The sequence below is a fragment of the Leptodactylus fuscus genome, chromosome 3, assembly GCF_031893055.1.
Source record: "Leptodactylus fuscus isolate aLepFus1 chromosome 3, aLepFus1.hap2, whole genome shotgun sequence".
NCBI lineage: Eukaryota > Metazoa > Chordata > Amphibia > Anura > Leptodactylidae > Leptodactylus > Leptodactylus fuscus.
Window position 1 is genome coordinate 3441207 of NC_134267.1, and position 26674 is coordinate 3467880.

At 54.4% G+C, this 26674-nt stretch overlaps 2 protein-coding genes across 2 annotated transcripts in view; one reads left to right on the forward strand and one right to left on the reverse strand.

The window, feature by feature from the left end:
- OTX1 (orthodenticle homeobox 1) overlaps window positions 1–26674 on the reverse strand; it is a 388453-nt gene that overhangs the window by 109543 nt on the left and 252236 nt on the right. The gene's annotated exons all lie outside the window — the stretch shown is intronic.
- The window catches only part of WDPCP (WD repeat containing planar cell polarity effector), a 224595-nt gene continuing 214933 nt past the window's right edge, over window positions 17013–26674 (forward strand). Inside the window, exon 1 of the mRNA XM_075266977.1 lies at window positions 17013–17085. The gene's annotated coding sequence lies outside the window, so the exon portion shown is untranslated. The remainder of the gene's footprint in view (window positions 17086–26674) is intronic.

A 26674-nucleotide genomic window follows, 5' to 3' on the forward strand; every position in this document is an offset into this window, starting at 1 on the left:
GTGAGAAAAATATAGGACTATGTATGGATAGATATATACACACACAGAGACATACATGTATATACTGTACATACACACCACCCATATGGATAATACTGTATATATATATAACTACACTGCTCCAAAAAATAAGGGGCCCCTCCAATAACCTCCTGGATCTGAATGAAATCTTCTCATTGTTTGTTCTGTACATAGATGAATGTGATGACAACAAAATCCCACAAAAATCATCAATGGAAATCACATTTATTAACCCATGGAGGCCTGGATTTGGAGTCCCCCCCCTCCCAAATTAAAGTGGAAAAACCCACTACAGGCTCATCCAACTGTGATGTAATGTCCTTAAAGGGGTTGTCCCATCACAAGGCTCCTATCTATACTGCTGGTTAATGTGGATGTAAGACTTTTCCTAAATACATTGCTTCAGCAAAATTGCTTTGTTTGACCACTATATTACTTTATTCACTTCATTGTTGACACAGCCCTGACTTATCTGGTCATAAGTCAAATGATGTATCTGCTGCTCTGAGGGGGAGGGAGAAGGGGCTAAGTGCACGGGAGCCAGCCTGGAGGGGGGGGGGGTGTGTAGTTTACACTTTGGGGGGAAGGGGCCGCCAATGCAGACCCGGCATTCGCTGTAATAGAGAGGCGGATGCCGGGGAGGGATAGACGCCAGCACAGGTGTCGGGGCATGCCGACATCGCTATGCTCCTGCCCTGGGTCTGTATTGGCATTGTGAAGGCTGGGGAACTGACTGGTCTTACCATCTATTCGCTGTACGTCCGATGCCTAGCAGCATCGGAAGCGCACACGCAGGCCAGCGGCATAGAAGCGACGTCATCTCGCCGTTGGCTTTGCATATGTAACCCCGCCCACCAATGACGCAACAAAGCAGGAAGAAAGAAGATTTTACAGCAGCGAAGACTGGTGAGTATGCGACCTGGGAATACCCCTTTAAAACATGTCACACTGAGGCTGAGTAGTGTGTGTGACCTCCAGGGGCCTGTATGACCTCCCTACAACACCTGGACATGCTCCTGATGAGGCTGAGTAGTGTGTGTGACCTCCACGGGCCTGTATGACCTCCCTACAACATCTGGACATGCTCCTGATGAGGCTGAGTAGTGTGTGTGACCTCCACGGGCCTGTATGACCTCCCTACAACATCTGGACATGCTCCTGATGAGGCTGAGTAGTGTGTGTGACCTCCACGGGCCTGTATGACCTCCCTACAACACCTGGGCATGCTCCTGATGACGCTGAGTAGTGTGTGTGACCTCCACGGGCCTGTATGACCTCCCTACAACACCTGGACATGCTCCTGATGAGGCTGAGTAGTGTGTGTGACCTCCACGTGTCTGTATGACCTCCCTACAAGACCTGGACATACTCCTGATGGGGCTGAGTAGTGTGTGTGACCTCCCCGGGCCTGTATGACCTCCCTACAGCACCTGGACATGCTCCTGATGAGGCTGAGTAGTGTGTGACCTCCACGGGCCTGTATGACCTCCCTACAACACCTGGGCATGCTCCTGATGGGGCTGAGTAGTGTGTGTGACCTCCACGGGCCTGTATGACCTCCCTACAACACCTGGGCATGCTCCTGATGGGGCTGAGTAGTGTGTGCGGCCTCCACGTGTCTGTATGACCTCCCTACAACACCTGGACATGCTCCTGATGAGGCTGAGTAGTGTGTGTGACCTCCACGTGTCTGTATGACCTCCCTACAACACCTGGACATGCTCCTGATGAGGCTGAGTAGTGTGTGACCTCCACGTGTCTGTATGACCTCCCTACAACACCTGGACATGCTCCTGATGAGGCTGAGTAGTGTGTGCGACCTCCACGGGCCTGTATGACCTCCCTACAACACCTGGACATGCTCCTGATGGGGCTGAGTAGTGTGTGTGGCCTCCACGGGCCTGTATGACCTCCCTACAACACCTGGACATGCTCCTGATGGGGCTGAGTAGTGTGTGTGACCTCCACGGGCCTGTATGACCTCCCTACAACACCTGGACATGCTCCTGATGAGGCTGAGTAGTGTGTGTGACCTCCACGGGTCTGTATGACCTCCCTACAACACCTGGGCATGCTCCTGATGGGGCTGAGTAGTGTGTGTGGCCTCCACGGGCCTGTATGACCTCCCTACAACACCTGGACATGCTCCTGATGGGGCTGAGTAGTGTGTGTGGCCTCCACGTGTCTGTATGACCTCCCTACAACACCTGGACATACTCCTGATGAGACTGAGTAGTGTGTGTGACCTCCCCGGACCTGTATGACCTCCCTACAACACCTGGACATGCTCCTGATGAGGCTGAGTAGTGTGTGTGACCTCCCCGGACCTGTATGACCTCCCTACAACACCTGGACATACTCCTGATGAGGCTGAGTAGTGTGTGTGACCTCCCCGGACCTGTATGACCTCCCTACAACACCTGGACATGCTCCTGATGAGGCTGAGTAGTGTGTGTGACCTCCACGTGTCTGTATGACCTCCCTACAACACCTGGACATGCTCCTGATGAGGCTGAGTAGTGTGTGTGGCCTCCACGTGTCTGTATGACCTCCCTACAACACCTGGACATGCTCCTGATGAGGCTGAGTAGTGTGTGACCTCCACGGGCCTGTATGACCTCCCTACAACACCTGGACATGCTCCTGATGAGGCTGAGTAGTGTGTGTGACCTCCACGTGTCTGTATGACCTCCCTACAACACCTGGACATGCTCCTGATGAGGCTGAGTAGTGTGTGACCTCCACGGACCTGTATGACCTCCCTACAACACCTGGACATGCTCCTGATGGGGCTGAGTAGTGTGTGTGACCTCCCCGGACCTGTATGACCTCCCTACAACACCTGGACATGCTCCTGATGAGGCTGAGTAGTGTGTGTGACCTCCCCGGACCTGTATGACCTCCCTACAACACCTGGACATACTCCTGATGAGGCTGAGTAGTGTGTGTGACCTCCACGTGTCTGTATGACCTCCCTACAACACCTGGACATGCTCCTGATGAGGCTGAGTAGTGTGTGTGACCTCCACGGGCCTGTATGACCTCCCTACAACACCTGGACATGCTCCTGATGAGGCTGAGTAGTGTGTGTGGCCTCCCCGGACCTGTATGACCTCCCTACAACACCTGGACATGCTCCTGATGAGGCTGAGTAGTGTGTGTGACCTCCACGGGCCTGTATGACCTCCCTACAACACCTGGACATGCTCCTGATGAGGCTGAGTAGTGTGTGTGACCTCCACGTGTCTGTATGACCTCCCTACAACACCTGGACATGCTCCTGATGAGGCTGAGTAGTATGTGTGACCTCCACGGGTCTGTATGACCTCCCTACAACACCTGGACATGCTCCTGATGAGGCTGAGTAGTGTGTGTGACCTCCACGGGTCTGTATGACCTCCCTACAACACCTGGACATGCTCCTGATGAGGCTGAGTAGTGTGTGTGACCTCCCCGGACCTGTATGACCTCCCTACAACACCTGGACATGCTCCTGATGAGGCTGAGTAGTGTGTGACCTCCACGTGTCTGTATGACCTCCCTACAACACCTGGGCATGCTCCTGATGAGGCTGAGTAGTGTGTGTGACCTCCACGTGCCTGTATGACCTCCCTACAACACCTGGACATGCTCCTCATGAGGCTGAGTAGTGTGTGTGACCTCCCCGGACCTGTATGACCTCCCTACAACACCTGGACATGCTCCTGATGAGGCTGAGTAGTGTGTGTGACCTCCACGTGTCTGTATGACCTCCCTACAACACCTGGACATGCTCCTGATGAGGCTGAGTAGTGTGTGTGGCCTCCACGTGTCTGTATGACCTCCCTACAACACCTGGACATGCTCCTGATGAGGCTGAGTAGTGTGTGACCTCCACGTGTCTGTATGACCTCCCTACAACACCTGGACATGCTCCTGATGAGGCTGAGTAGTGTGTGTGACCTCCACGTGTCTGTATGACCTCCCTACAACACCTGGACATGCTCCTGATGAGGCTGAGTAGTGTGTGACCTCCACGGACCTGTATGACCTCCCTACAACACCTGGACATGCTCCTGATGGGGCTGAGTAGTGTGTGTGACCTCCCCGGACCTGTATGACCTCCCTACAACACCTGGACATGCTCCTGATGAGGCTGAGTAGTGTGTGTGACCTCCCCGGACCTGTATGACCTCCCTACAACACCTGGACATACTCCTGATGAGGCTGAGTAGTGTGTGTGACCTCCCCGGACCTGTATGACCTCCCTACAACACCTGGACATGCTCCTGATGAGGCTGAGTAGTGTGTGTGACCTCCACGGGCCTGTATGACCTCCCTACAACACCTGGACATGCTCCTGATGAGGCTGAGTAGTGTGTGTGACCTCCACGTGTCTGTATGACCTCCCTACAACACCTGGACATGCTCCTGATGAGGCTGAGTAGTGTGTGTGGCCTCCACGTGTCTGTATGACCTCCCTACAACACCTGGACATGCTCCTGATGAGGCTGAGTAGTGTGTGACCTCCCCGGACCTGTATGACCTCCCTACAACACCTGGACATGCTCCTGATGAGGCTGAGTAGTATGTGTGACCTCCACGGGTCTGTGTGACCTCCCTACAACACCTGGACATGCTCCTGATGAGGCTGAGTAGTGTGTGTGACCTCCCCGGACCTGTATGACCTCCCTACAACACCTGGACATGCTCCTGATGAGGCTGAGTAGTGTGTGTGACCTCCACGGGTCTGTATGACCTCCCTACAACACCTGGACATGCTCCTGATGAGGCTGAGTAGTGTGTGTGACCTCCCCGGACCTGTATGACCTCCCTACAACACCTGGACATGCTCCTGATGAGGCTGAGTAGTGTGTGTGACCTCCACGTGCCTGTATGACCTCCCTACAACACCTGGACATGCTCCTGATGAGGCTGAGTAGTGTGTGTGACCTCCACGTGCCTGTATGACCTCCCTACAACACCTGGACATGCTCCTGATGAGGCTGAGTAGTGTGTGTGACCTCCCCGGACCTGTATGACCTCCCTACAACACCTGGACATGCTCCTGATGAGGCTGAGTAGTGTGTGTGACCTCCACGTGTCTGTATGACCTCCCTACAACACCTGGACATGCTCCTGATGAGGCTGAGTAGTGTGTGTGGCCTCCACGTGTCTGTATGACCTCCCTACAACACCTGGACATGCTCCTGATGAGGCTGAGTAGTGTGTGACCTCCACGTGTCTGTATGACCTCCCTACAACACCTGGACATGCTCCTGATGAGACTGAGTAGTGTGTGTGACCTCCCCGGGCCTGTATGACCTCCCTACAACACCTGGGCATGCTCCTGATGGGGCTGAGTAGTGTGTGTGACCTCCACGTGTCTGTATGACCTCCCTACAACACCTGGGCATGCTCCTGATGGGGCTGAGTAGTGTGTGCGACCTCCACGGGCCTGTATGACCTCCCTACAACACCAGGACATGCTCCTGATGAGGCTGAGTAGTGTGTGTGACCTCCACGGGCCTGTATGACCTCCCTACAACACCTGGACATGCTCCTGATGAGGCTGAGTAGTGTGTGTGACCTCCATGTGTCTGTATGACCTCCCTACAACACCTGGACATGCTCCTGATGAGGCTGAGTAGTGTGTGTGGCCTCCACGTGCCTATATGACCTCCTTACAACACCTGGACATGCTCCTGATGAGGCTGAGTAGTGTGTGTGACCTCCCCGGGCCTGTATGACCTCCCTACAACACCTGGGCATGCTCCTGATGAGGCTGAGTAGTGTGTGTGGCCTCCACGTGTCTGTATGACCTCCCTACAACACCTGGACATGCTCCTGATGAGGCTGAGTAGTGTGTGTGACCTCCACGGGTCTGTATGACCTCCCTACAACACCTGGACATGCTCCTGATGAGTCTGAGTAGTGTGTGTGACCTCCACGGGTCTGTATGACCTCCCTACAACACCTGGGCATGCTCCTGATTAGGCTGAGTAGTGTGTGTGACCTCCACGGGTCTGTATGACCTCCCTACAACACCTGGGCATGCTCCTGATGAGGCTGAGTAGTGTGTGTGACCTCCACGGGTCTGTATGACCTCCCTACAACACCTGGACATGCTCCTGATGAGACTGAGTAGTGTGTGTGACCTCCCCGGACCTGTATGACCTCCCTACAACACCTGGGCATGCTCCTGATGAGGCTGAGTAGTGTGTGTGACCTCCCCGGACCTGTATGACCTCCCTACAACACCTGGACATGCTCCTGATGAGACTGAGTAGTGTGTGTGACCTCCCCGGACCTGTATGACCTCCCTACAACATCTGGACATGCTCCTGATGAGGCTGAGTAGTGTGTGTAGCCTCCACGTGTCTGTATAACCTCCCTACAACACCTGGACATGCTCCTGATGAGGCTGAGTAGTGTGTGTGACCTCCCCGGACCTGTATGACCTCCCTACAACACCTGGACATGCTCCTGATGAGACTGAGTAGTGTGTGTGACCTCCCCGGACCTGTATGACCTCCCTACAACACCTGGACATGCTCCTGATGAGGCTGAGTAGTGTGTGACCTCCACGGACCTGTATGACCTCCCTACAACACCTGGACATGCTCCTGATAAGGCTGAGTAGTGTGTGTGACCTCCACGGGTCTGTATGACCTCCCTACAACACCTGGACATGCTCCTGATGAGGCTGAGTAGTGTGTGTGACCTCCACGGGTCTGTATGACCTCCCTGCAACACCTGGACATGCTCCTGATGAGGCTGAGTAGTGTGTGCGGCCTCCACGTGTCTGTATGACCTCCCTACAACACCTGGACATGCTCCTGATGAGGCTGAGTAGTGTGTGTGACCTCCCCGGACCTGTATGACCTCCCTACAACACCTGGACATGCTCCTGATGAGACTGAGTAGTGTGTGACCTCCACGGGCCTGTATGACCTCCCTACAACACCTGGACATGCTCCTGATGAGACTGAGTAGTGTGTGACCTCCACGGGCCTGTATGACCTCCCTACAACACCTGGACATGCTCCTGATGAGGCTGAGTAGTGTGTGTGGCCTCCACGTGTCTGTATGACCTCTGTACAACACCTGGACATGCTCCTGATGAGGCTGAGTAGTGTGTGTGGCCTCCACGTGTCTGTATGACCTCCCTACAACACCTGGACATGCTCCTGATGAGGCTGAGTAGTGTGTGTGACCTCCACGTGTCTGTATGACCTCCCTACAACACCTGGACATGCTCCTGATGAGGTTGTGGATGGTCTCCTGAGGGATCTCCTCCCAGACCTGGACTAAAGCATCTGACAACTCCTGGACAGTCTGAGGCATACCTTCCAACTTTTGAAGAACCGAAAGAGGGACAAAATGTGCGGCTTGTGCTGCGTGCCATGGCAGATTTAGCTCCACCCACTTTTATGTTGACTCCGCCCTTTCTCATTTATTTTTCATGTGCCCGCACACAGTATAATTCTCCTACAGTCACCCATAAATTATATATCTCCCATCTCTGCCCCCAGTTTCATGTCCCCCTATCTCTGCCCCCAGTTTCATGTCCCCCCCATCTCTGCCCCCAGTTTCATGTCCCCCCCATCTCTGCCCCCAGTTTCATGTCCCCCCCATCTCTGCCCCCAGTTTCATGTCCCCTCCATCTCTGCCCACAGTTTCATGTCCCCCCCTTCACCTGCCCCCAGTTTCATGTCCCCCCCTTCACCTGCCCCCAGTTTCATGGGCCCCCTTCATTATGTTCCACCTCAATGTTTAACACAAGTAAACACTTATACTCACCTTCCAACGCTCCCCCGACACTCTCTCCATAGTGTCACTCACAGAGTTGTAGGCGCGATGTGACGTCGTCACATTGCGCCTACACATCCACTAGCCGGAGCGCAGCAGCTAGCAGATGTGTTCAACTCAGATCTGCATCCTCCGGACACAGATCTGAGTTGAAACCGGGACATACCTCTTGCCGACTGGGACCGCGGGACAGGACACCAAATTCGTGAATGTCCCGCGGAATCCAGGACGGTTGGGAGGTGTGGTCTGTGGTGCAACGAGACCTGCTACCAGGCGACAGGCCAGTACACCAGAGGACGTGGAGGGGGCCGTAGGAGGGCAACAGCCCAGCAGCAGGACCGCTACCTCCACCTTTTTTTTTTTTAATTAAATGTAGATTGTCAGCCCCACATAAAGATCACAATGTACATTTTTTACCTATCAGTATGTCTTTGGAAAGTAAATCCATGCAAACACAGGGAGAACATACAAACTCCTTGCAGGTGGTTCTTTTGCCCTTGGTGGGTTTTGAACACCAGGACTCCAGCGCTGCAAGGCTCAGTGCTAACCACTGAGCCACCGTGTGGCCCCATTCCTACCTCTGCCTTTGTGCAAGGAGGAACAGGAGGAGCACTGCCAAATTAGAGCCCTGCAAAATAACCTCCAGCCTCCCTGTCTGGCCGTTCTCAGTGGAGTTCACCCTTGCTGGCGTTACCTCTACTTGCTTCCTCCCAGCCCAGTGTGTATACAGATCCAACAGGTGATTTTTTTATGGATACAGCCAACACCAGCCTTATGTCAAATATATTTTGCTGTAGCCAGGAGCCTACACCCACATCTTTCCGTACATAGGATTGCCACAGCCTGCACAGCCTCTTCATGACTCTTCCAGCACTGCAGCATCCCCTTCATTCCATACCCATGTCTAGTGTACAGTAGTACTGTGTAAGAGATGGAGGGCTGCGATGTATCATGGGGATGGACGCCATATTACCACACTAAGGACAGCAGCATGGCGCACTGTTTTGTCAGGTTTTTATTAACAGCATCCAGTGAACATATGAAGGGAGCGACACAGGGCTGTAATACTGGCGTGTATGATATAAGGCTAATATCCTGTACAAGTAAGGCTGCCTAATATCCTGTACAAGTAAGGCTGCCTACCCCCATTATAGAGAGACCATTGGGCCCGGTAGTGATGGCTGCCTCTGCACCCCATATAGCTACACCCTTGTCCCCATTTATTTTATTAAGGGGATCCTATCATTAAAACTGAATTTTTTCACTACTACGTAGGAATAGCCTTAAGAAAGCCTATTCTTCTCCAACCTTTAGATGTCTTCTCCGCGCCGCCGTTCGATATATAATCCGTTTTCCGTCAGTATGCAAATGAGTTCTGTCGCAGCACTGGGGGTGTCCCAAATGTTGTCAGAGAACTCTGCAACGCCGCCTCCATCTTCTTCAGGAACAGATCTTCTTTGCGGCCTAAAAGTTTGAAGCCACCGCCAGAAGACGCAAAGAGATCCCGTTCCTGAAGAAGATGAGGCGGCGCTGGAGATTTCTTTCGCAGCATTAGGGACGCCCCCAGTGCTGCGAGAAAACTCATTTGCATACTGGCAAAAAACAGGATTTTAACCGAATGGCGGCGCGGAGAAGACAGCTAAAGGTAGGAGAAGAATCGCCTTTCTTAAGGCTATTCCTATGTGATAGGCAGAAAAAAATGAGTTTAAATGATAGGATCCCTTTAAGAGATTTTGGCTAGGTTCTCATGGAGGTGATCTTCAGTGTCTGATTCCTCTTCAACGTAGAACGGAAAGCGAATCAGCCGCAGAATCTGTGGTGAGATTGAGGTGACGCCATTTTCAGCGCCATTGACAACAATAGGAGCCTGACATCTGCCTCAAGATCAGAAGCAAATTCCTCAGTGTGAACAGTCCCTAAGCTGTGTGCTCTGGACATGATTCCCTCCACATGCTGGGCCTTGGGCCTGGTACAGCGGGTACTGGGGTCACTTTATTAGGAGTGGTCGCTCTTTTCTGTACAGCCTGGCTGTGTATATAGTGTATACTGCTCCATGGAGGCTGACAACACATTGCCGGGCTATGGCGGCTTATATACTGCCGTGTATACCGGCCCCAGTCCCCGGCCGTACTGCCATGTATACCGGCCCCAGTCCCCGCCGTACTGCCGTGTATACCGGCCCCAGTCCCCGCCGTACTGCCGTGTATACCGGCCCCAGTCCCCGCCGTACTGCCGTGTATACCGGCCCCAGTCCCCGGTTGTACTTCCGTGTATACCGGCCCCAGTCCCCGGCTGTACTTCCGTGTATACCGGCCCCAGTCCCCGGCCGTACTGCTGTGTATACCGGCCTCAGTCCCCGCCGTACTGCCGTGTATACCGGCCCCAGTCCCCGGCCGTACTTCCGTGTATACCGGCCCCAGTCCCCGGCCGTACTGCTGTGTATACCGGCCCCAGTCCCCCCCAGTACTGCCGTGTATACCAGCCCCAGTCCCCCCCAGTACTGCCGTGTATACCGGCCCCAGTCCCCGCCGTACTGCCGTGTATACCGGCCCCCCTAGTGCCCGGCCGTACTGCCGTGTATACCGGCCCCAGTCCCGGCCGTACTGCCGTGTATACCGGCCCCAGTCCCCGGCCGTACTGCCGTGTATACCGTCCCCCTAGTGCCCGGCCGTACTGCCGTGTATACCGGCCCCAGTCCCCCTAGTGCCCAGCCGTACTGCCGTGTATACCGGCCCCAGTCCCCGGCCGTACTGCCGTGTATACCGTCCCCAGTCCCCCTAGTGCCCGGCCGTACTGCCGTGTATACCGGCCCCAGTCCCCGGCCGTACTGCCGTGTATACCGTCCCCAGTCGTACTGCCGTGTATACCGGCCCCGGTCCCCCTAGTGCCCGGCCGTACTGCCGTGTATACCGGCCCCGGTCCCCCTAGTGCCCGGCCGTACTGCCGTGTATACCGGCCCCGGTCCCCCTAGTGCCCGGCCGTACTGCCGTGTATACCGGCCCCAGTCCCCGCCGTACTGCCGTGTATACCGGCCCCAGTCCCCAGCCGTACTGCCGTGTACACCGGCCCCAGTCCCCGCCGTACTGCCGTGTATACCGGCCCCAGTCCCCAGCCGTACTGCCCTGTATACCGGCCCCACTGCCGTGTATACCGGCCCCAGTCCCCGGCCGTACTGCCGTGTATACCGGCCCCAGTCCCCGCCGTACTGCCGTGTATACCGGCCCCAGTCCCCGCCGTACTGCCATGTATACCGGCCCCAGTCCCCGGCCGTACTGCCCTGTATACCGGCCCCAGTCCCCGCCGTACTGCCCTGTATACCGGCCCCAGTCCCCGGCCGTACTGCCCTGTATACCGGCCCCAGTCCCCGGCCGTACTGCCCTGTATACCGGCCCCAGTCCCCGGCCGTACTGCCCTGTATACCGGCCCCAGTCCCCGCCGTACTGCCGTGTATACCGGCCCCAGTCCCCGGCCGTACTGCCGTGTATACCGGCCCCAGTCCCCGCCGTACTGCCGTGTATACCGGCCCCAGTCCCCGGCCGTACTGCCCTGTATACCGGCCCCAGTCCCCGGCCGTACTGCCCTGTATACCGGCCCCAGTCCCCGGCCGTACTGCCGTGTATACCGGCCCCAGTCCCCGGCCGTACTGCCCTGTATACCGGCCCCAGTCCCCGGCTGTACTGCCGTGTATACCGGCCCCAGTCCCCGCCGTACTGCCCTGTATACCGGCCCCAGTCCCCGCCGTACTGCCGTGTATACCGGCCCCAGTCCCCGCCGTACTGCCGTGTATACCGGCCCCAGTCCCCGGCCGTACTGCCCTGTATACCGGCCCCAGTCCCCGGCCGTACTGCCCTGTATACTGGCCCCAGTCCCCGGCCGTACTGCCCTGTATACCGGCCCCAGTCCCCGCCGTACTGCCCTGTATACCGGCCCCAGTCCCCGGCCGTACTGCCGTGTATACCGGCCCCAGTCCCCGGCCGTACTGCCCTGTATACCAGCCCCAGTCCCCGGCCGTACTGCCCTGTATACCGGCCCAAGTCCCCGCCGTACTGCCCTGTATACCGGCCCCAGTCCCCGGCTGTACTGCCCTGTATACCGGCCCCAGTCCCCGCCGTACTGCAGTGTATACCGGCCCCAGTCCCCCCCACTGCCCGGCTGTACTGCCCTGTATACCGGCCCCAGTCCCCGGCTGTACTGCCCTGTATACCGGCCCCAGTCCCCGGCCGTACTGCCCTGTATACCGGCCCCAGTCCCCGGCCGTACTGCCGTGTATACCGGCCCCAGTCCCCGGCCGTACTGCCCTGTATACCGGCCCCAGTCCCCCGCCGTACTGCCCTGTATACCGGCCCCAGTCCCCGCCGTACTGCCCTGTATACCGGCCCCAGTCCCCGCCGTACTGCAGTGTATACCGGCCCCAGTCCCCGCCGTACTGCCCTGTATACCGGCCCCAGTCCCCCCACTGCCCGGCCGTACTGCCCTGTATACCGGCCCCAGTCCCCGCCGTACTGCCCTGTATACCGGCCCCAGTCCCCCCACTGCCCGGCCGTACTGCCCTGTATACCGGCCCCAGTCCCCGCCGTACTGCCCTGTATACCGGCCCCAGTCCCCGCCGTACTGCAGTGTATACCGGCCCCAGTCCCCGCCGTACTGCCCTGTATACCGGCCCCAGTCCCCCCACTGCCCGGCCGTACTGCCCTGTATACCGGCCCCAGTCCCCCCACTGCCCTGTATACCGGCCCCAGTCCCCGCCGTACTGCCCTGTATACCGGCCCCAGTCCCCGCCGTACTGCCCTGTATACCGGCCCCAGTCCCCCCACTGCCCGGCCGTACTGCCCTGTATACCGGCCCCAGTCCCCCCACTGCCCGGCCGTACTGCCCTGTATACCGGCCCCAGTCCCCGGCCGTACTGCCGTGTATACCGGCCCCAGTCCCCCGCCGTACTGCCGTGTATACCGGCCCCAGTCCCCCGCCGTACTGCCCTGTATACCGGCCCCAGTCCCCGCCGTACTGCCCTGTATACCGGTCCCAGTCCCCGGCCGTACTGCCGTGTATACCGGCCCCAGTCCCCGGCCGTACTGCCCTGTATACCGGCCCCAGTCCCCGGCCGTACTGCCCTGTATACCGGCCCCAGTCCCCGCCGTACTGCCCTGTATACCGGCCCCAGTCCCCGCCGTACTGCAGTGTATACCGGCCCCAGTCCCCCCACTGCCCGGCCGTACTGCCCTGTATACCGGCCCCAGTCCCCGGCTGTACTGCCGTGTATACCGGCCCCAGTCCCCGGCCGTACTGCCCTGTATACCAGCCCCAGTCCCCGGCCGTACTGCCGTGTATACCGGCCCCAGTCCCCGGCCGTACTGCCCTGTATACCGGCCCCAGTCCCCCGCCGTACTGCCCTGTATACCGGCCCCAGTCCCCGCCGTACTGCAGTGTATACCGGCCCCAGTCCCCGCTGTACTGCCCTGTATACCGGCCCCAGTCCCCCCACTGCCCGGCCGTACTGCCCTGTATACCGGCCCCAGTCCCCGCCGTACTGCAGTGTATACCGGCCCCAGTCCCGGCCGTACTGCCCTGTATACCGGCCCCAGTCCCCCGCCGTACTGCCCTGTATACCGGCCCCAGTCCCCCGCCGTACTGCCCTGTATACCGGCCCCAGTCCCCCCACTGCCCGGCCGTACTGCCCTGTATACCGGCCCCAGTCCCCGCCGTACTGCCGTGTATACCGGCCCCAGTCCCCGCCGTACTGCAGTGTATACCGGCCCCAGTCCCGGCCGTACTGCCCTGTATACCGGCCCCAGTCCCCGCCGTACTGCAGTGTATACCGGCCCCAGTCCCGGCCGTACTGCCCTGTATACCGGCCCCAGTCCCCGCCGTACTGCCCTGTATACCGGCCCCAGTCCCCCCACTGCCCGGCCGTACTGCCCTGTATACCGGCCCCAGTCCCCGCCGTACTGCCGTGTATACCGGCCCCAGTCCCCGCCGTACTGCAGTGTATACCGGCCCCAGTCCCGGCCGTACTGCCCTGTATACCGGCCCCAGTCCCTGCCGTACTGCCCTGTATACCGGCCCCAGTCCCCCCCCAGTCCCCGCCGTACTGCCCTGTATACCGGCCCCAGTCCCCGGCCGTACTGCCCTGTATACCGGCCCCAGTCCCCGCCGTACTGCCCTGTATACCGGCCCCAGTCCCCCCCCAGTCCCCGCCGTACTGCCGTGTATACCGGCCCCAGTCCCCGGCCGTACTGCCCTGTATACCGCCCCCAGTCCCCGCCGTACTGCCGTGTATACCGGCCCCAGTCCCCGGCCGTACTGCCCTGTATACCGGCCCCAGTCCCCCGCCGTACTGCCCTGTATACCGGCCCCAGTCCCCCCAGTCCCCGCCGTACTGCCGTGTATACCGGCCCCAGTCCCCGCCGTACTGCCCTGTATACCGGCCCCAGTCCCCGCCGTACTGCCCTGTATACCGGCCCCAGTCCCCGGCCGTACTGCCGTGTATACCGGCCCCAGTCCCCGCCGTACTGCCCTGTATACCGGCCCCAGTCCCCGCCGTACTGCCGTGTATACCGGCCCCAGTCCCCGGCCGTACTGCCCTGTATACCGGCCCCAGTCCCCCGCCGTACTGCCCTGTATACCGGCCCCAGTCCCCCCAGTCCCCGCCGTACTGCCGTGTATACCGGCCCCAGTCCCCCCAGTCCCCGCCGTACTGCCCTGTATACCGGCCCCAGTCCCCGCCGTACTGCCGTGTATACCGGCCCCAGTCCCCGGCCGTACTGCCGTGTATACCGGCCCCAGTCCCCGCCGTACTGCCCTGTATACCGGCCCCAGTCCCCGCCGTACTGCCGTGTATACCGGCCCCAGTCCCCGCCGTACTGCCCTGTATACCGGCCCCAGTCCCCGCCGTACTGCCCTGTATACCGGCCCCAGTCCCCGGCCGTACTGCCCTGTATACCGGCCCCAGTCCCCGCCGTACTGCCCTGTATACCGGCCCCAGTCCCCCCCGTACTGCCGTGTATACCGGCCCCAGTCCCCGGCCGTACTGCCCTGTATACCGGCCCCAGTCCCCCGCCGTACTGCCCTGTATACCGGCCCCAGTCCCCCCAGTCCCCGCCGTACTGCCGTGTATACCGGCCCCAGTCCCCCCAGTCCCCGCCGTACTGCCCTGTATACCGGCCCCAGTCCCCGCCGTACTGCCCTGTATACCGGCCCCAGTCCCCGGCCGTACTGCCGTGTATACCGGCCCCAGTCCCCGCCGTACTGCCCTGTATACCGGCCCCAGTCCCCGCCGTACTGCCCTGTATACCGGCCCCAGTCCCCGCCGTACTGCCGTGTATACCGGCCCCAGTCCCCGGCCGTACTGCCCTGTATACCGGCCCCAGTCCCCCGCCGTACTGCCCTGTATACCGGCCCCAGTCCCCCCAGTCCCCGCCGTACTGCCGTGTATACCGGCCCCAGTCCCCCCAGTCCCCGCCGTACTGCCCTGTATACCGGCCCCAGTCCCCGCCGTACTGCCGTGTATACCGGCCCCAGTCCCCGGCCGTACTGCCGTGTATACCGGCCCCAGTCCCCGCCGTACTGCCCTGTATACCGGCCCCAGTCCCCGCCGTACTGCCGTGTATACCGGCCCCAGTCCCCGCCGTACTGCCCTGCATACCGGCCCCAGTCCCCCCCCAGTCCCCGCCGTACTGCCCTGTATACCGGCCCCAGTCCCCGGCCGTACTGCCCTGTATACCGGCCCCAGTCCCCGCCGTACTGCCCTGTATACCGGCCCCAGTCCCCCCCCAGTCCCCGCCGTACTGCCGTGTATACCGGCCCCAGTCCCCGGCCGTACTGCCCTGTATACCGGCCCCAGTCCCCCGCCGTACTGCCCTGTATACCGGCCCCAGTCCCCCCAGTCCCCGCCGTACTGCCGTGTATACCGGCCCCAGTCCCCCCAGTCCCCGCCGTACTGCCCTGTATACCGGCCCCAGTCCCCGGCCGTACTGCCGTGTATACCAGCCCCAGTCCCCGCCGTACTGCCGTGTATACCGGCCCCAGTCCCCGCCGTACTGCCGTGTATACCGGCCCCAGTCCCCGCCGTACTGCCGTGTATACCGGCCCCAGTCCCCGCTGTACTGCCCTGTATACCGGCCCCAGTCCCCGCCGTACTGCCTTGTATACCGGCCCCAGTCCCCGCCGTACTGCCTTGTATACCGGCCCCAGTCCCCGCCGTACTGCCCTGTATACCGGCCCCAGTCCCCCCACTGCCCGGCCGTACTGCCTTGTATACCGGCCCCAGTCCCCGCCGTACTGCCCTGTATACCGGCCCCAGTCCCCCCACTGCCCGGCCGTACTGCCCTGTATACCGGCCCCAGTCCCCGCCGTACTGCCTTGTATACCGGCCCCAGTCCCCGCCGTACTGCCTTGTATACCGGCCCCAGTCCCCGCCGTACTGCCCTGTATACCGGCCCCAGTCCCCCCACTGCCCGGCCGTACTGCCCTGTATACCGGCCCCAGTCCCCGCCGTACTGCCCTGTATACCGGCCCCAGTCCCCCCACTGCCCGGCCGTACTGCCGTGTATACCGGCCCCAGTCCCCGCCGTACTGCCCTGTATACCGGCCCCAGTCCCCGCCGTACTGCCCTGTATACCGGCCCCAGTCCCCGCCGTACTGCCCTGTATACCGGCCCCAGTCCCCGCCGTACTGCCCTGTATACCGGCCCCAGTCCCCGCCGTACTGCCCTGTATACCGGCCCCAGTCCCCGCCGTACTGCCGTGTATACCGGCCCCAGTCCCCGCCGTACTGCCCTGTATACCGGCCCCAGTCCCCGCCGTACTGCCCTGTATACCGGCCCCAGTCCCCGCCGTACTGCCCTGTATACCGGCCCCAGTCCCCGCCGTACTGCCCTGTATACCGGCCCCAGTCCCCGCCGTACTGCCCTGTATACCGGCCCCAGTCCCCGCCGTACTGCCCTGTATACCGGCCCCAGTCCCCGCCGTACTGCCCTGTATACCGGCCCCAGTCCCCGCCGTACTGCCCTGTATACCGGCCCCAGTCCCCGCCGTACTGCCCTGTATACCGGCCCCAGTCCCCGCACATTTGTCGGTCACCACATTATTCAGGAGCTCGAGCGCCCCCCGCAGCCTCCAGTCCTCCATGTACAGAGGAGGCTGCCGGGTTGCTAGGAGACGGCGTGAGGCCTGAGCCCGCCGCCCGACACCGCTGTAGAGTGAGAGGCGGGACCGCTGAGAACCGGAGCGTCTGCTGTGTGCTGCACCGGGGGAGCCCCGGGTACCTGGAGGGGAGGTAGGAGCCATGTCTGTGCTCTGTGTATACCGTGTGACTGGTTATACAGTGTATAGTGCAGTGATTGTATCCTCCATATTACACCTCAGCTACAAGAAGTCTCTGGAGAATCCCCTCTAAGTAACTTCTCTCCATTACCCCCTATGTGGTGACTCTTAGGCTTCACATCAGCCCTTGTCTGTCCATTGTCCTGGTCTATTGCAGAACCAGAACAACAGACAGATAGACCGCTAAAATATCGTATACCTCTGCTGCCTGACGGACGCCATTGTCTATAATGGTGTCTGTTGTTTATAAACCCAAAGCGGAGGAGGCGATAGTCACACAGAGGATATAGCCATACGGAGGAGATAGCGGTACGGAGGAGATAGCGGTACGGAGGAGATAGCGGTACGGAGGAGATATAGCCGTACGGAGGAGATATAGTCACACAGAGGATATAGCCATACGGAGGAGATAGCGGTACGGAGGAGATATAGCCATACGGAGGAGATAGCGGTACGGAGGAGATAGCGGTACGGAGGAGATAGCGGTATGGAGGAGATATAGCCGTACGGAGGAGATAGCGGTATGGAGGAGATAGCGGTACGGAGGAGATAGCGGTACGGAGGAGATAGCGGTACGGAGGAGATAGCGGTACGGAGGAGATAGCGGTACGGAGGAGATAGCGGTACGGAGGAGATATAGCGGTACGGAGGAGATAGCGGTACGGAGGAGATAGCGGTACGGAGGAGATAGCGGTACGGAGGAGATAGCGGTACGGAGGAGATAGCGGTACGGAGGAGATAGCGGTACGGAGGAGATAGCGGTACGGAGGAGATATAGCCGTACGGAGGAGATATAGCCGTACGGAGGATATATAGTCGTACGGAGGATATATAGCGGTACGGAGGATATATAGCGGTACGGAGGATATATAGCGGTACGGAGGATATATAGCGGTACGGAGGATATATAGCGGTACGGAGGATATATAGCGGTACGGAGGATATATAGCGGTACGGAGGATATATAGCGGTACGGAGGAGATATAGCCGTACGGAGGATATATAGGCGTACGGAGGATATATAGCGGTACGGAGGAGATATAGCCGTACGGAGGATATAGTCATACATGCAGGACTTTGTCGTCCACAGATTTCAGGCAGAAACTGTGACAGAGTTTTCTGCAGATGTGAACGTACCCTCAGTTATAGTATGGAACGTTGGGTGACAACCATTATGGCGGTGCCCACAGAAGTTATCACCCAGCTTTCCTAGACTCTTGCCTGGAATATCTGCACTTTCTGTACTGCAAAATAATTTGGTGCCTGGGAAAGCTGGGTGATATATTTGTTTGTGGCAGAACTAGAAGTCTATGTAAGGTTTATGGCGGTTTGCGTCTCTTTACGTATATACACGGCCATGGGCTAGTTCAGTGTAATATCTGAAGAATGAACAGCTCGCTGCTTTTTTTCTGGGAACAAACGGCTCCAGAGAAAAGAACTGACCGGCTCCCATTGGTTTCATTGATTGCTGTCTTTTTGGTCAGGATTTTGCGGTGAATACGGCCTCTAACCAAAAACCCCGTGTGAACTTCCCCTAAGTTTCCATGGCTGAGCATCTGCAAGTCTTACATCACAGAACCCAATGGCAGGCGTCAGAGTGGAAACGTGTCCTGTGGAGTCACAAAGCTCACCTCTATCTATGAGATCCTATCCTATCTTATCCTATCCTACTAATCCTTCCTACTAAACTTTGTGTGTTTGGATGTTTGTTCCTCAATCACTCAAAAATGGCTGCAGGGATTCTGCTCAAATTTGCAACACGCATACCTTGGAACCTGGGAAGATACATAGGCTACATATTTAGCCGCTAAATTCCCACACAACATCACTGCAAACCCAGAATTCTCCGTTCCGCAAGGCTAATGGAGCCGAGATGACATCATCCGCTCTGCTTCAGACACTTTCTGATAGGCCCGCGGCATTGTGTGAGCAGTGCTGAGGACGCTGTACATGCTGTAGCACATGCCTCCCGCTGCAAGCTCTGGACCGTCCGGAGCGAGTGGCCGTGCTGTAGAGGCAGAGGTCCTTGGGATGGGGGTGCACACGGCAGGGAAGTTTGGGGAGGAGGGGATGGGTGTCATGAGTGGGGGGCAGTGGGTAAGAAGAGGGGGGCCCAAAGTGGCGACCATTTGGGGTGGGAAGCAGGGTGTCCCAGGTCGGGGTGGGTAAATGGGGGGCACGCAGGAGGGACCAAAGAGCGAGGAATGGGTCCAGGGACTCACGGTACTGCGAGGGTGCTTGGGGGTTGCCAGACCACACCTGCATATACTGCACAGCACAGTGGTAGGGGGGGCGAGCTGTTGAAGGGAGGGAGTGCATCGGGGGGTGGGGGGCACTGCAGATGAAGTCGCGGGAAATGCTAGTTCTAATATCAGGGCCTGGGTTCGGGGAAGGCCAGGAGAACATTCCCTGCCTGACTGTATTGTGCCAGCTGTAAAGTTTAGTGAAGGAGGGTTAATGTGACAGGATTGTGTTTCTGGGGTTGGTCTAGACCCCGTAGACCCAATGAAGGGAATTCTTAATGTTTCAGCAGACTGAGACTTATTGGACAGTTGTATGCCTCCACCTTTGTGGGAACATTTTTGTAAAGACCTTTTCCTGTTTCAAGGCCCATAAAGGTGAAAGAGCTTGACTGGTGCACACCCCCTGCGCCCCTGACCCCAACCCTACCCAACACCTTTAGTAATACACAGGTTGTGAGCCGGGTCTTTTCATTCAGCATAATGTCTGACCTCACAAATACACTTCTGGATGAATGGGCACAAATTCCCACAGTCACTCTCTGTACAATCCCTTCCCAGATAAGTGGACGCTAGTTTTGCTGTAAACGGGGGAACAACTCCATATTAATGTCTGTAGATTTAGAACGAGTCGTCAGACGAGCTCCCATAGGTGTTCCAGTACTTTACTCCATATAGTATATGTTCTGATACTTACATAATAAAGTATGGGGGGGGGGTAACCTTTACAGTCGACACCCTAAACCAGGGATAGGGAACCTTCGGCTCTCCAGCTGCTGTGAAACTGCAACTCCCAACATGCTCCATTCACTTCCATGGGAGTTCCAAGAACAGCAGAGCAAGTATGCATGCTGGGAGTTGTAGTTTTGCAACAGCTGGAGAGCCGTACGTTCCCTACCCCTGCCCTAAACAATTCCACCCCGGCTCCAAGACAACTTGCTTCATGTCCAGCCGACATACGTAACAATGCAGGGAAGGCTGTATCCTCACTGCTGCTGCAAGACCACAGAACATCATATGTCTGAGATATTGGAGAAGTAAAAACTGTAATCTTGGCAGATTTTATGGACTTATGAAATCCCAAGAAAGTCTAAGACTTCTGCAATTTGTGCCGCTAATGCCGGGTTCACATCTGCATCACAATCTCCATTTACAGTGACTGCTAAAAATGCAAGTCTTCGGCAATTTAAAGCAACAGACACCCACAAACTCCATTACAGTGAATGGGGTCTGTCGGCCACTGTTGGTTTTTGCTGTTTTAGGGGTCCACATGTCTGTTGTTCTGGTCCTGTGACAGACGAGAGCAGGAGACACCCAAGCACACATGTGTATATTGTCTACCCTGATTCTTCATAGCAAGAAAACCCAAAGCCCTCTTGAGATGTCAAAAACCAAGACTCATTCAGCCATCGGTGCCATTTCCACCATAAACATGCAAGCTCGGCTGTTCTGAGTGTGCATGTTTGTTTCAGTTGGGAGAGAGGAATACATCATTATTAGACCCCCATGGAGGACGTTCATTTCCTATAGGAACAAATGAGTGAGTAAGTTGAAATGCAAAATTGTGGTCTTTCTTTCCTCCCTTGTACGGCCCATACTGTGGCGGAATAGACCACACAACCCGAGCTGTTCTCAGACCATAGCCCCCCACTGCTGCCCTAGGATGATGTGCCCATAGTCAGGGGTGGAACTTGCTGGCCCAGGAGCTTTAGGGGGCCGTAGGGTGTCCATTTACTATATGAAGAGTCTATAGATGACGCATTATAGTTGGTTGTCCCGGTACAGATTTTGCACAGGGCTCCACGAGATTATGTTATGCCCCTGTCTATATTCCATATTACCTTTCTGTGCTTTTTTTTTTTTATTATAAAATACAAATAGTGGTTTAGTGAACAAAATATTATAATTTCGGGTCCATGGCCAGGAAACTCCTGAGGTCTCCATCCCATTGAGAACCTATGGCCAGTCCTCAAAAAGCAGGAGGACAAACAAAACTGCAGAAATCGTGATAAACGCCAAGCACTGGTTAGGTAAGAATAGGTGACATCTGTCAGGATTTGGCCCAGGAGCTGATACCCAACATGTCAGGGTGAATTGCAGAAATAAGAAAGCAGATCCCCCCTTTAATGTCCTGCGTCTTCCTTGTTATGTCCATCTTGCAGGATCTGATCCTCCTTAGATGACGCTGTGACACCTGTGGGATCTTATTAATGCCGTATGCACATTTTATTACATATATACATATTGTACCACTAATGTAAGGCAGGCCTGAGCAAAGTGATCGAGTTCTCCATTATTAATGGGGTAATTACAGCCTCATTACATCCCTCGTACAATAGCGCCTCAGATAGGGTTGCTCTCCTATAAATGGAGTGAACGCTCGGATGGGCAGGAAACCTCCGGCTTCGGTAACAATAGCTGCGTTTCTTGGGTGCTGTTTGGTGACAGACGTTTTCTGGTCGTCGCACGTCCTCTGTGGTAAGTAAATGTTGGCTGGTTTCATTGTGTAGTGTCTGGGCGACCGCAGCGTATGTTATATATAAGGAACATAAACTGTGCAAATGATGTGATACTATGTACAAGCCATATGTAGGGTATCTGAGCCACCTAGTACTGTTCGGCTGGCCCTTACTCCTCCTGAGCTGTCTAGATGAACATACAGGGGGTATTAGGTAAAATAGCATAGTATCCGGTGAACGGCGGCGAGACTCCTCCAATACTGCACATGGAAGAGAAAAATAATAGGACTGGCCTGAAAATAAGTCCAACATGGCTGATCTTCTATTTCTTCAAGTGATGTGTCCGTGGGGGTCTGATGATGTTATTAGACGGGAAAATGTTGTCTGGTGTGACCAAAAGCAATAGCTGGAACTCAGGCATTATCTACACCACATTAGGATCATTGGAGGGTTTATTTTCACACAATTCCCCCCTGCAAAAATATATATATATACCGTATATAACTGTATGTCATAATATTATATATACTGTTTGCTAATACACTTATGTACATGTGAGCTAAAAATATAAAATAAGTATTTTTCACATAAGATATGTTTTGGACCCGACCCTAAACATGGTGTGAATAGTGTCTGAGCAGATGGACCTCAACAATATGCAAGTCCTGTGTCACAGTACAGAGATAATACACACAGTGATGTCACAGTACAGGGATAATACACACAGTGATGTCACAGTACAGGGATAATACACACAGTGATGTCACAGTACAGAGATAATACACACAGTGATGTCACAGTACAGGATAATACACACAGCGATGTCACAGTACATGGATAATACACACAGTGATGTCACAGTACAGGATAATACACACAGCGATGTCACAGTACAGGATAATACACACAGTGATGTCACAGTACAGAGATAATACACACAGTGATGTCACAGTACAGAGATAATACACACAGTGATGTCACAGTACAGGGATAATACACACAGTGATGTCACAGTACAGGATAATACACACAGTGATGTCACAGTACAGAGATAATACACACAGTGATGTCACAGTACAGAGATAATACACACAGTGATGTCACAGTACAGAGATAATACACACAGTGATGTCACAGTACAGAGATAATACACACAGTGATGTCACAGTACAGGATAATACACACAGTGATGTCACAGTACAGAGATAATACACACAGTGATGTCACAGTACAGGGATAATACACACAGTGATGTCACAGTACAGAGATAATACACACAGTGATGTCACAGTACAGAGATAATACACACAGTGATGTCACAGTACAGGATAATACACACAGTGATGTCACAGTACAGAGATAATACACACAGTGATGTCACAGTACAGGATAATACACACAGTGATGTCACAATACAGGATAATACACACAGTGATGTCACAGTACAGGATAATACACACAGTGATGTCACAGTACAGGGATAATACACACAGTGATGTCACAGTACAGAGATAATACACACAGTGATGTCACAGTACAGAGATAATACACACAGTGATGTCACAGTACAGAGATAATACACACAGTGATGTCACAGTACAGAGATAATACACACAGTGATGTCACAGTACAGAGATAATACACACAGTGATGTCACAGTACAGAGATAATACACACAGTGATGTCACAGTACAGGATAATACACACAGTGATGTCACAGTACAGAGATAATACACACAGTGATGTCACAGTACAGGGATAATACACACAGTGATGTCACAGTACAGGATAATACACACAGTGATGTCACAGTACAGAGATAATACACACAGTGATGTCACAGTACAGGATAATACACACAGTGATGTCACAATACAGAGATAATACACACAGTGATGTCACAGTACAGGATAATACACACAGTGATGTCACAGTACAGGGATAATACACACAGTGATGTCACAGTACAGAGATAATACACACAGTGACGTCACAGTACAGAGATAATACACACAGTGACGTCACAGTACAGGATAATACACACAGTGACGTCACAGTACAGGGATAATACACACAGTGACGTCACAGTACAGGGATAATACACACAGTGATGTCACAGTACAGGATAATACACACAGTGATGTCACAGTACAGAGATAATACACACAGTGATGTCACAGTACAGAGATAATACACACAGTGATGTCACAGTACAGAGATAATACGCACAGTGATGTCACAGTACAGAGATAATACGCACAGTGATGTCACAGTACAGAGATAATACGCACAGTGATGTCACAGTACAGAGATAATACACAGTGATGTCACAGTACAGGGATAATACACACAGTGATGTCACAGTACAGGATAATACACACAGTGATGTCACAATACAGAGATAATACACACAGTGATGTCACAGTACAGGATAATACACACAGTGATGTCACAGTACAGAGATAATACACACAGTGATGTCACAGTACAGGATAATACACACAGTGATGTCACAATACAGGATAATACACACAGTGATGTCACAGTACAGGATAATACACACAGTGATGTCACAGTACAGAGATAATACACACAGTGATGTCACAGTACAGAGATAATACACACAGTGATGTCACAGTACAGGATAATACACACAGTGATGTCACAGTACAGAGATAATACACACAGTGATGTCACAGTACAGGGATAATACACACAGTGATGTCACAGTACAGGATAATACACACAGTGATGTCACAGTACAGGATAATACACACAGTGATGTCACAGTACAGAGATAATACACACAGTGATGTCACAGTACAGAGATAATACACACAGTGATGTCACAGTACAGAGATAATACACACAGTGATGTCACAGTACAGAGATAATACACACAGTGATGTCACAGTACAGGATAATGCACACAGTGATGTCACAGTACAGGATAATACACACAGTGATGTCACAATACAGAGATAATACACACAGTGATGTCACAGTACAGGATAATACACACAGTGATGTCACAGTACAGGGATAATACACACAGTGATGTCACAGTACAGAGATAATACACACAGTGATGTCACAGTACAGGATAATACACACAGTGATGTCACAGTACAGAGATAATACACACAGTGATGTCACAGTACAGAGATAATACACAGTGATGTCACAGTACAGAGATAATACACACAGTGATGTCACAGTATAGGATAATACACACAGTGATGTCACAGTACAGAGATAATACACACAGTGATGTCACAGTACAGAGATAATACACAGTGATGTCACAGTACAGGGATAATACACACAGTGATGTCACAGTACAGGGATAATACACACAGTGATGTCACAGTACAGGATAATACACACAGTGATGTCACAGTACAGAGATAATACACACAGTGATGTCACAGTACAGAGATAATACACACAGTGATGTCACAGTACAGAGATAATACACACAGTGATGTCACAGTACAGAGATAATACACACAGTGATGTCACAGTACAGGATAATACACACAGTGATGTCACAGTACAGAGATAATACACACAGTGATGTCACAGTACAGAGATAATACACACAGTGATGTCACAGTACAGAGATAATACACACAGTGATGTCACAGTACAGAGATAATACACACAGTGATGTCACAGTACAGGATAATACACACAGTGATGTCACAGTACAGAGATAATACACACAGTGATGTCACAGTACAGGATAATACACACAGTGATGTCACAGTGCAGAGATAATACACACAGTGATGTCACAGTACAGGGATAATACACACAGTGATGTCACAGTACAGAGATAATACACACAGTGATGTCACAGTACAGGATAATACACACAGTGATGTCACAGTACAGGATAATACACACAGTGATGTCACAGTACAGGATAATACACACAGTGATGTCACAGTACAGGATAATACACACAGTGATGTCACAGTACATGGATAATACACACAGTGATGTCACAGTACAGAGATAATACACACAGTGATGTCACAGTACAGGATAATACACACAGTGATGTCACAGTACAGAGATAATACACACAGTGATGTCACAGTACAGGATAATACACACAGTGATGTCACAGTACAGAGATAATACACACAGTGATGTCACAGTACAGGATAATACACACAGTGATGTCACAGTACAGAGATAATACACACAGTGATGTCATAGTACAGGATAATACACACAGTGATGTCACAGTACAGGATAATACACACAGTGATGTCACAGTACAGAGATAATACACACAGTGATGTCACAGTACAGGATAATACACACAGTGATGTCACAGTACAGGGATAATACACACAGTGATGTCACAGTACAGGATAATACACACAGTGATGTCACAGTACAGGGATAATACACACAGTGATGTCACAGTACAGGATAATACACACAGTGATGTCACAGTACAGGGATAATACACACAGTGATGTCACAGTACAGGATAATACACACAGTGATGTCACAGTACAGGATAATACACACAGTGATGTCACAGTACAGAGATAATACACACAGTGATGTCACAGTACAGGGATAATACACACAGTGATGTCACAGTACAGGATAATACACACAGTGATGTCACAGTACAGAGATAATACACACAGTGATGTCACAGTACAGAGATAATACACACAGTGATGTCACAGTACAGGATAATACACACAGTGATGTCACAGTACAGAGATAATACACAGAGTGATGTCACAGTACAGGATAATACACACAGTGATGTCACAGTACAGGATAATACACACAGTGATGTCACAGTACAGAG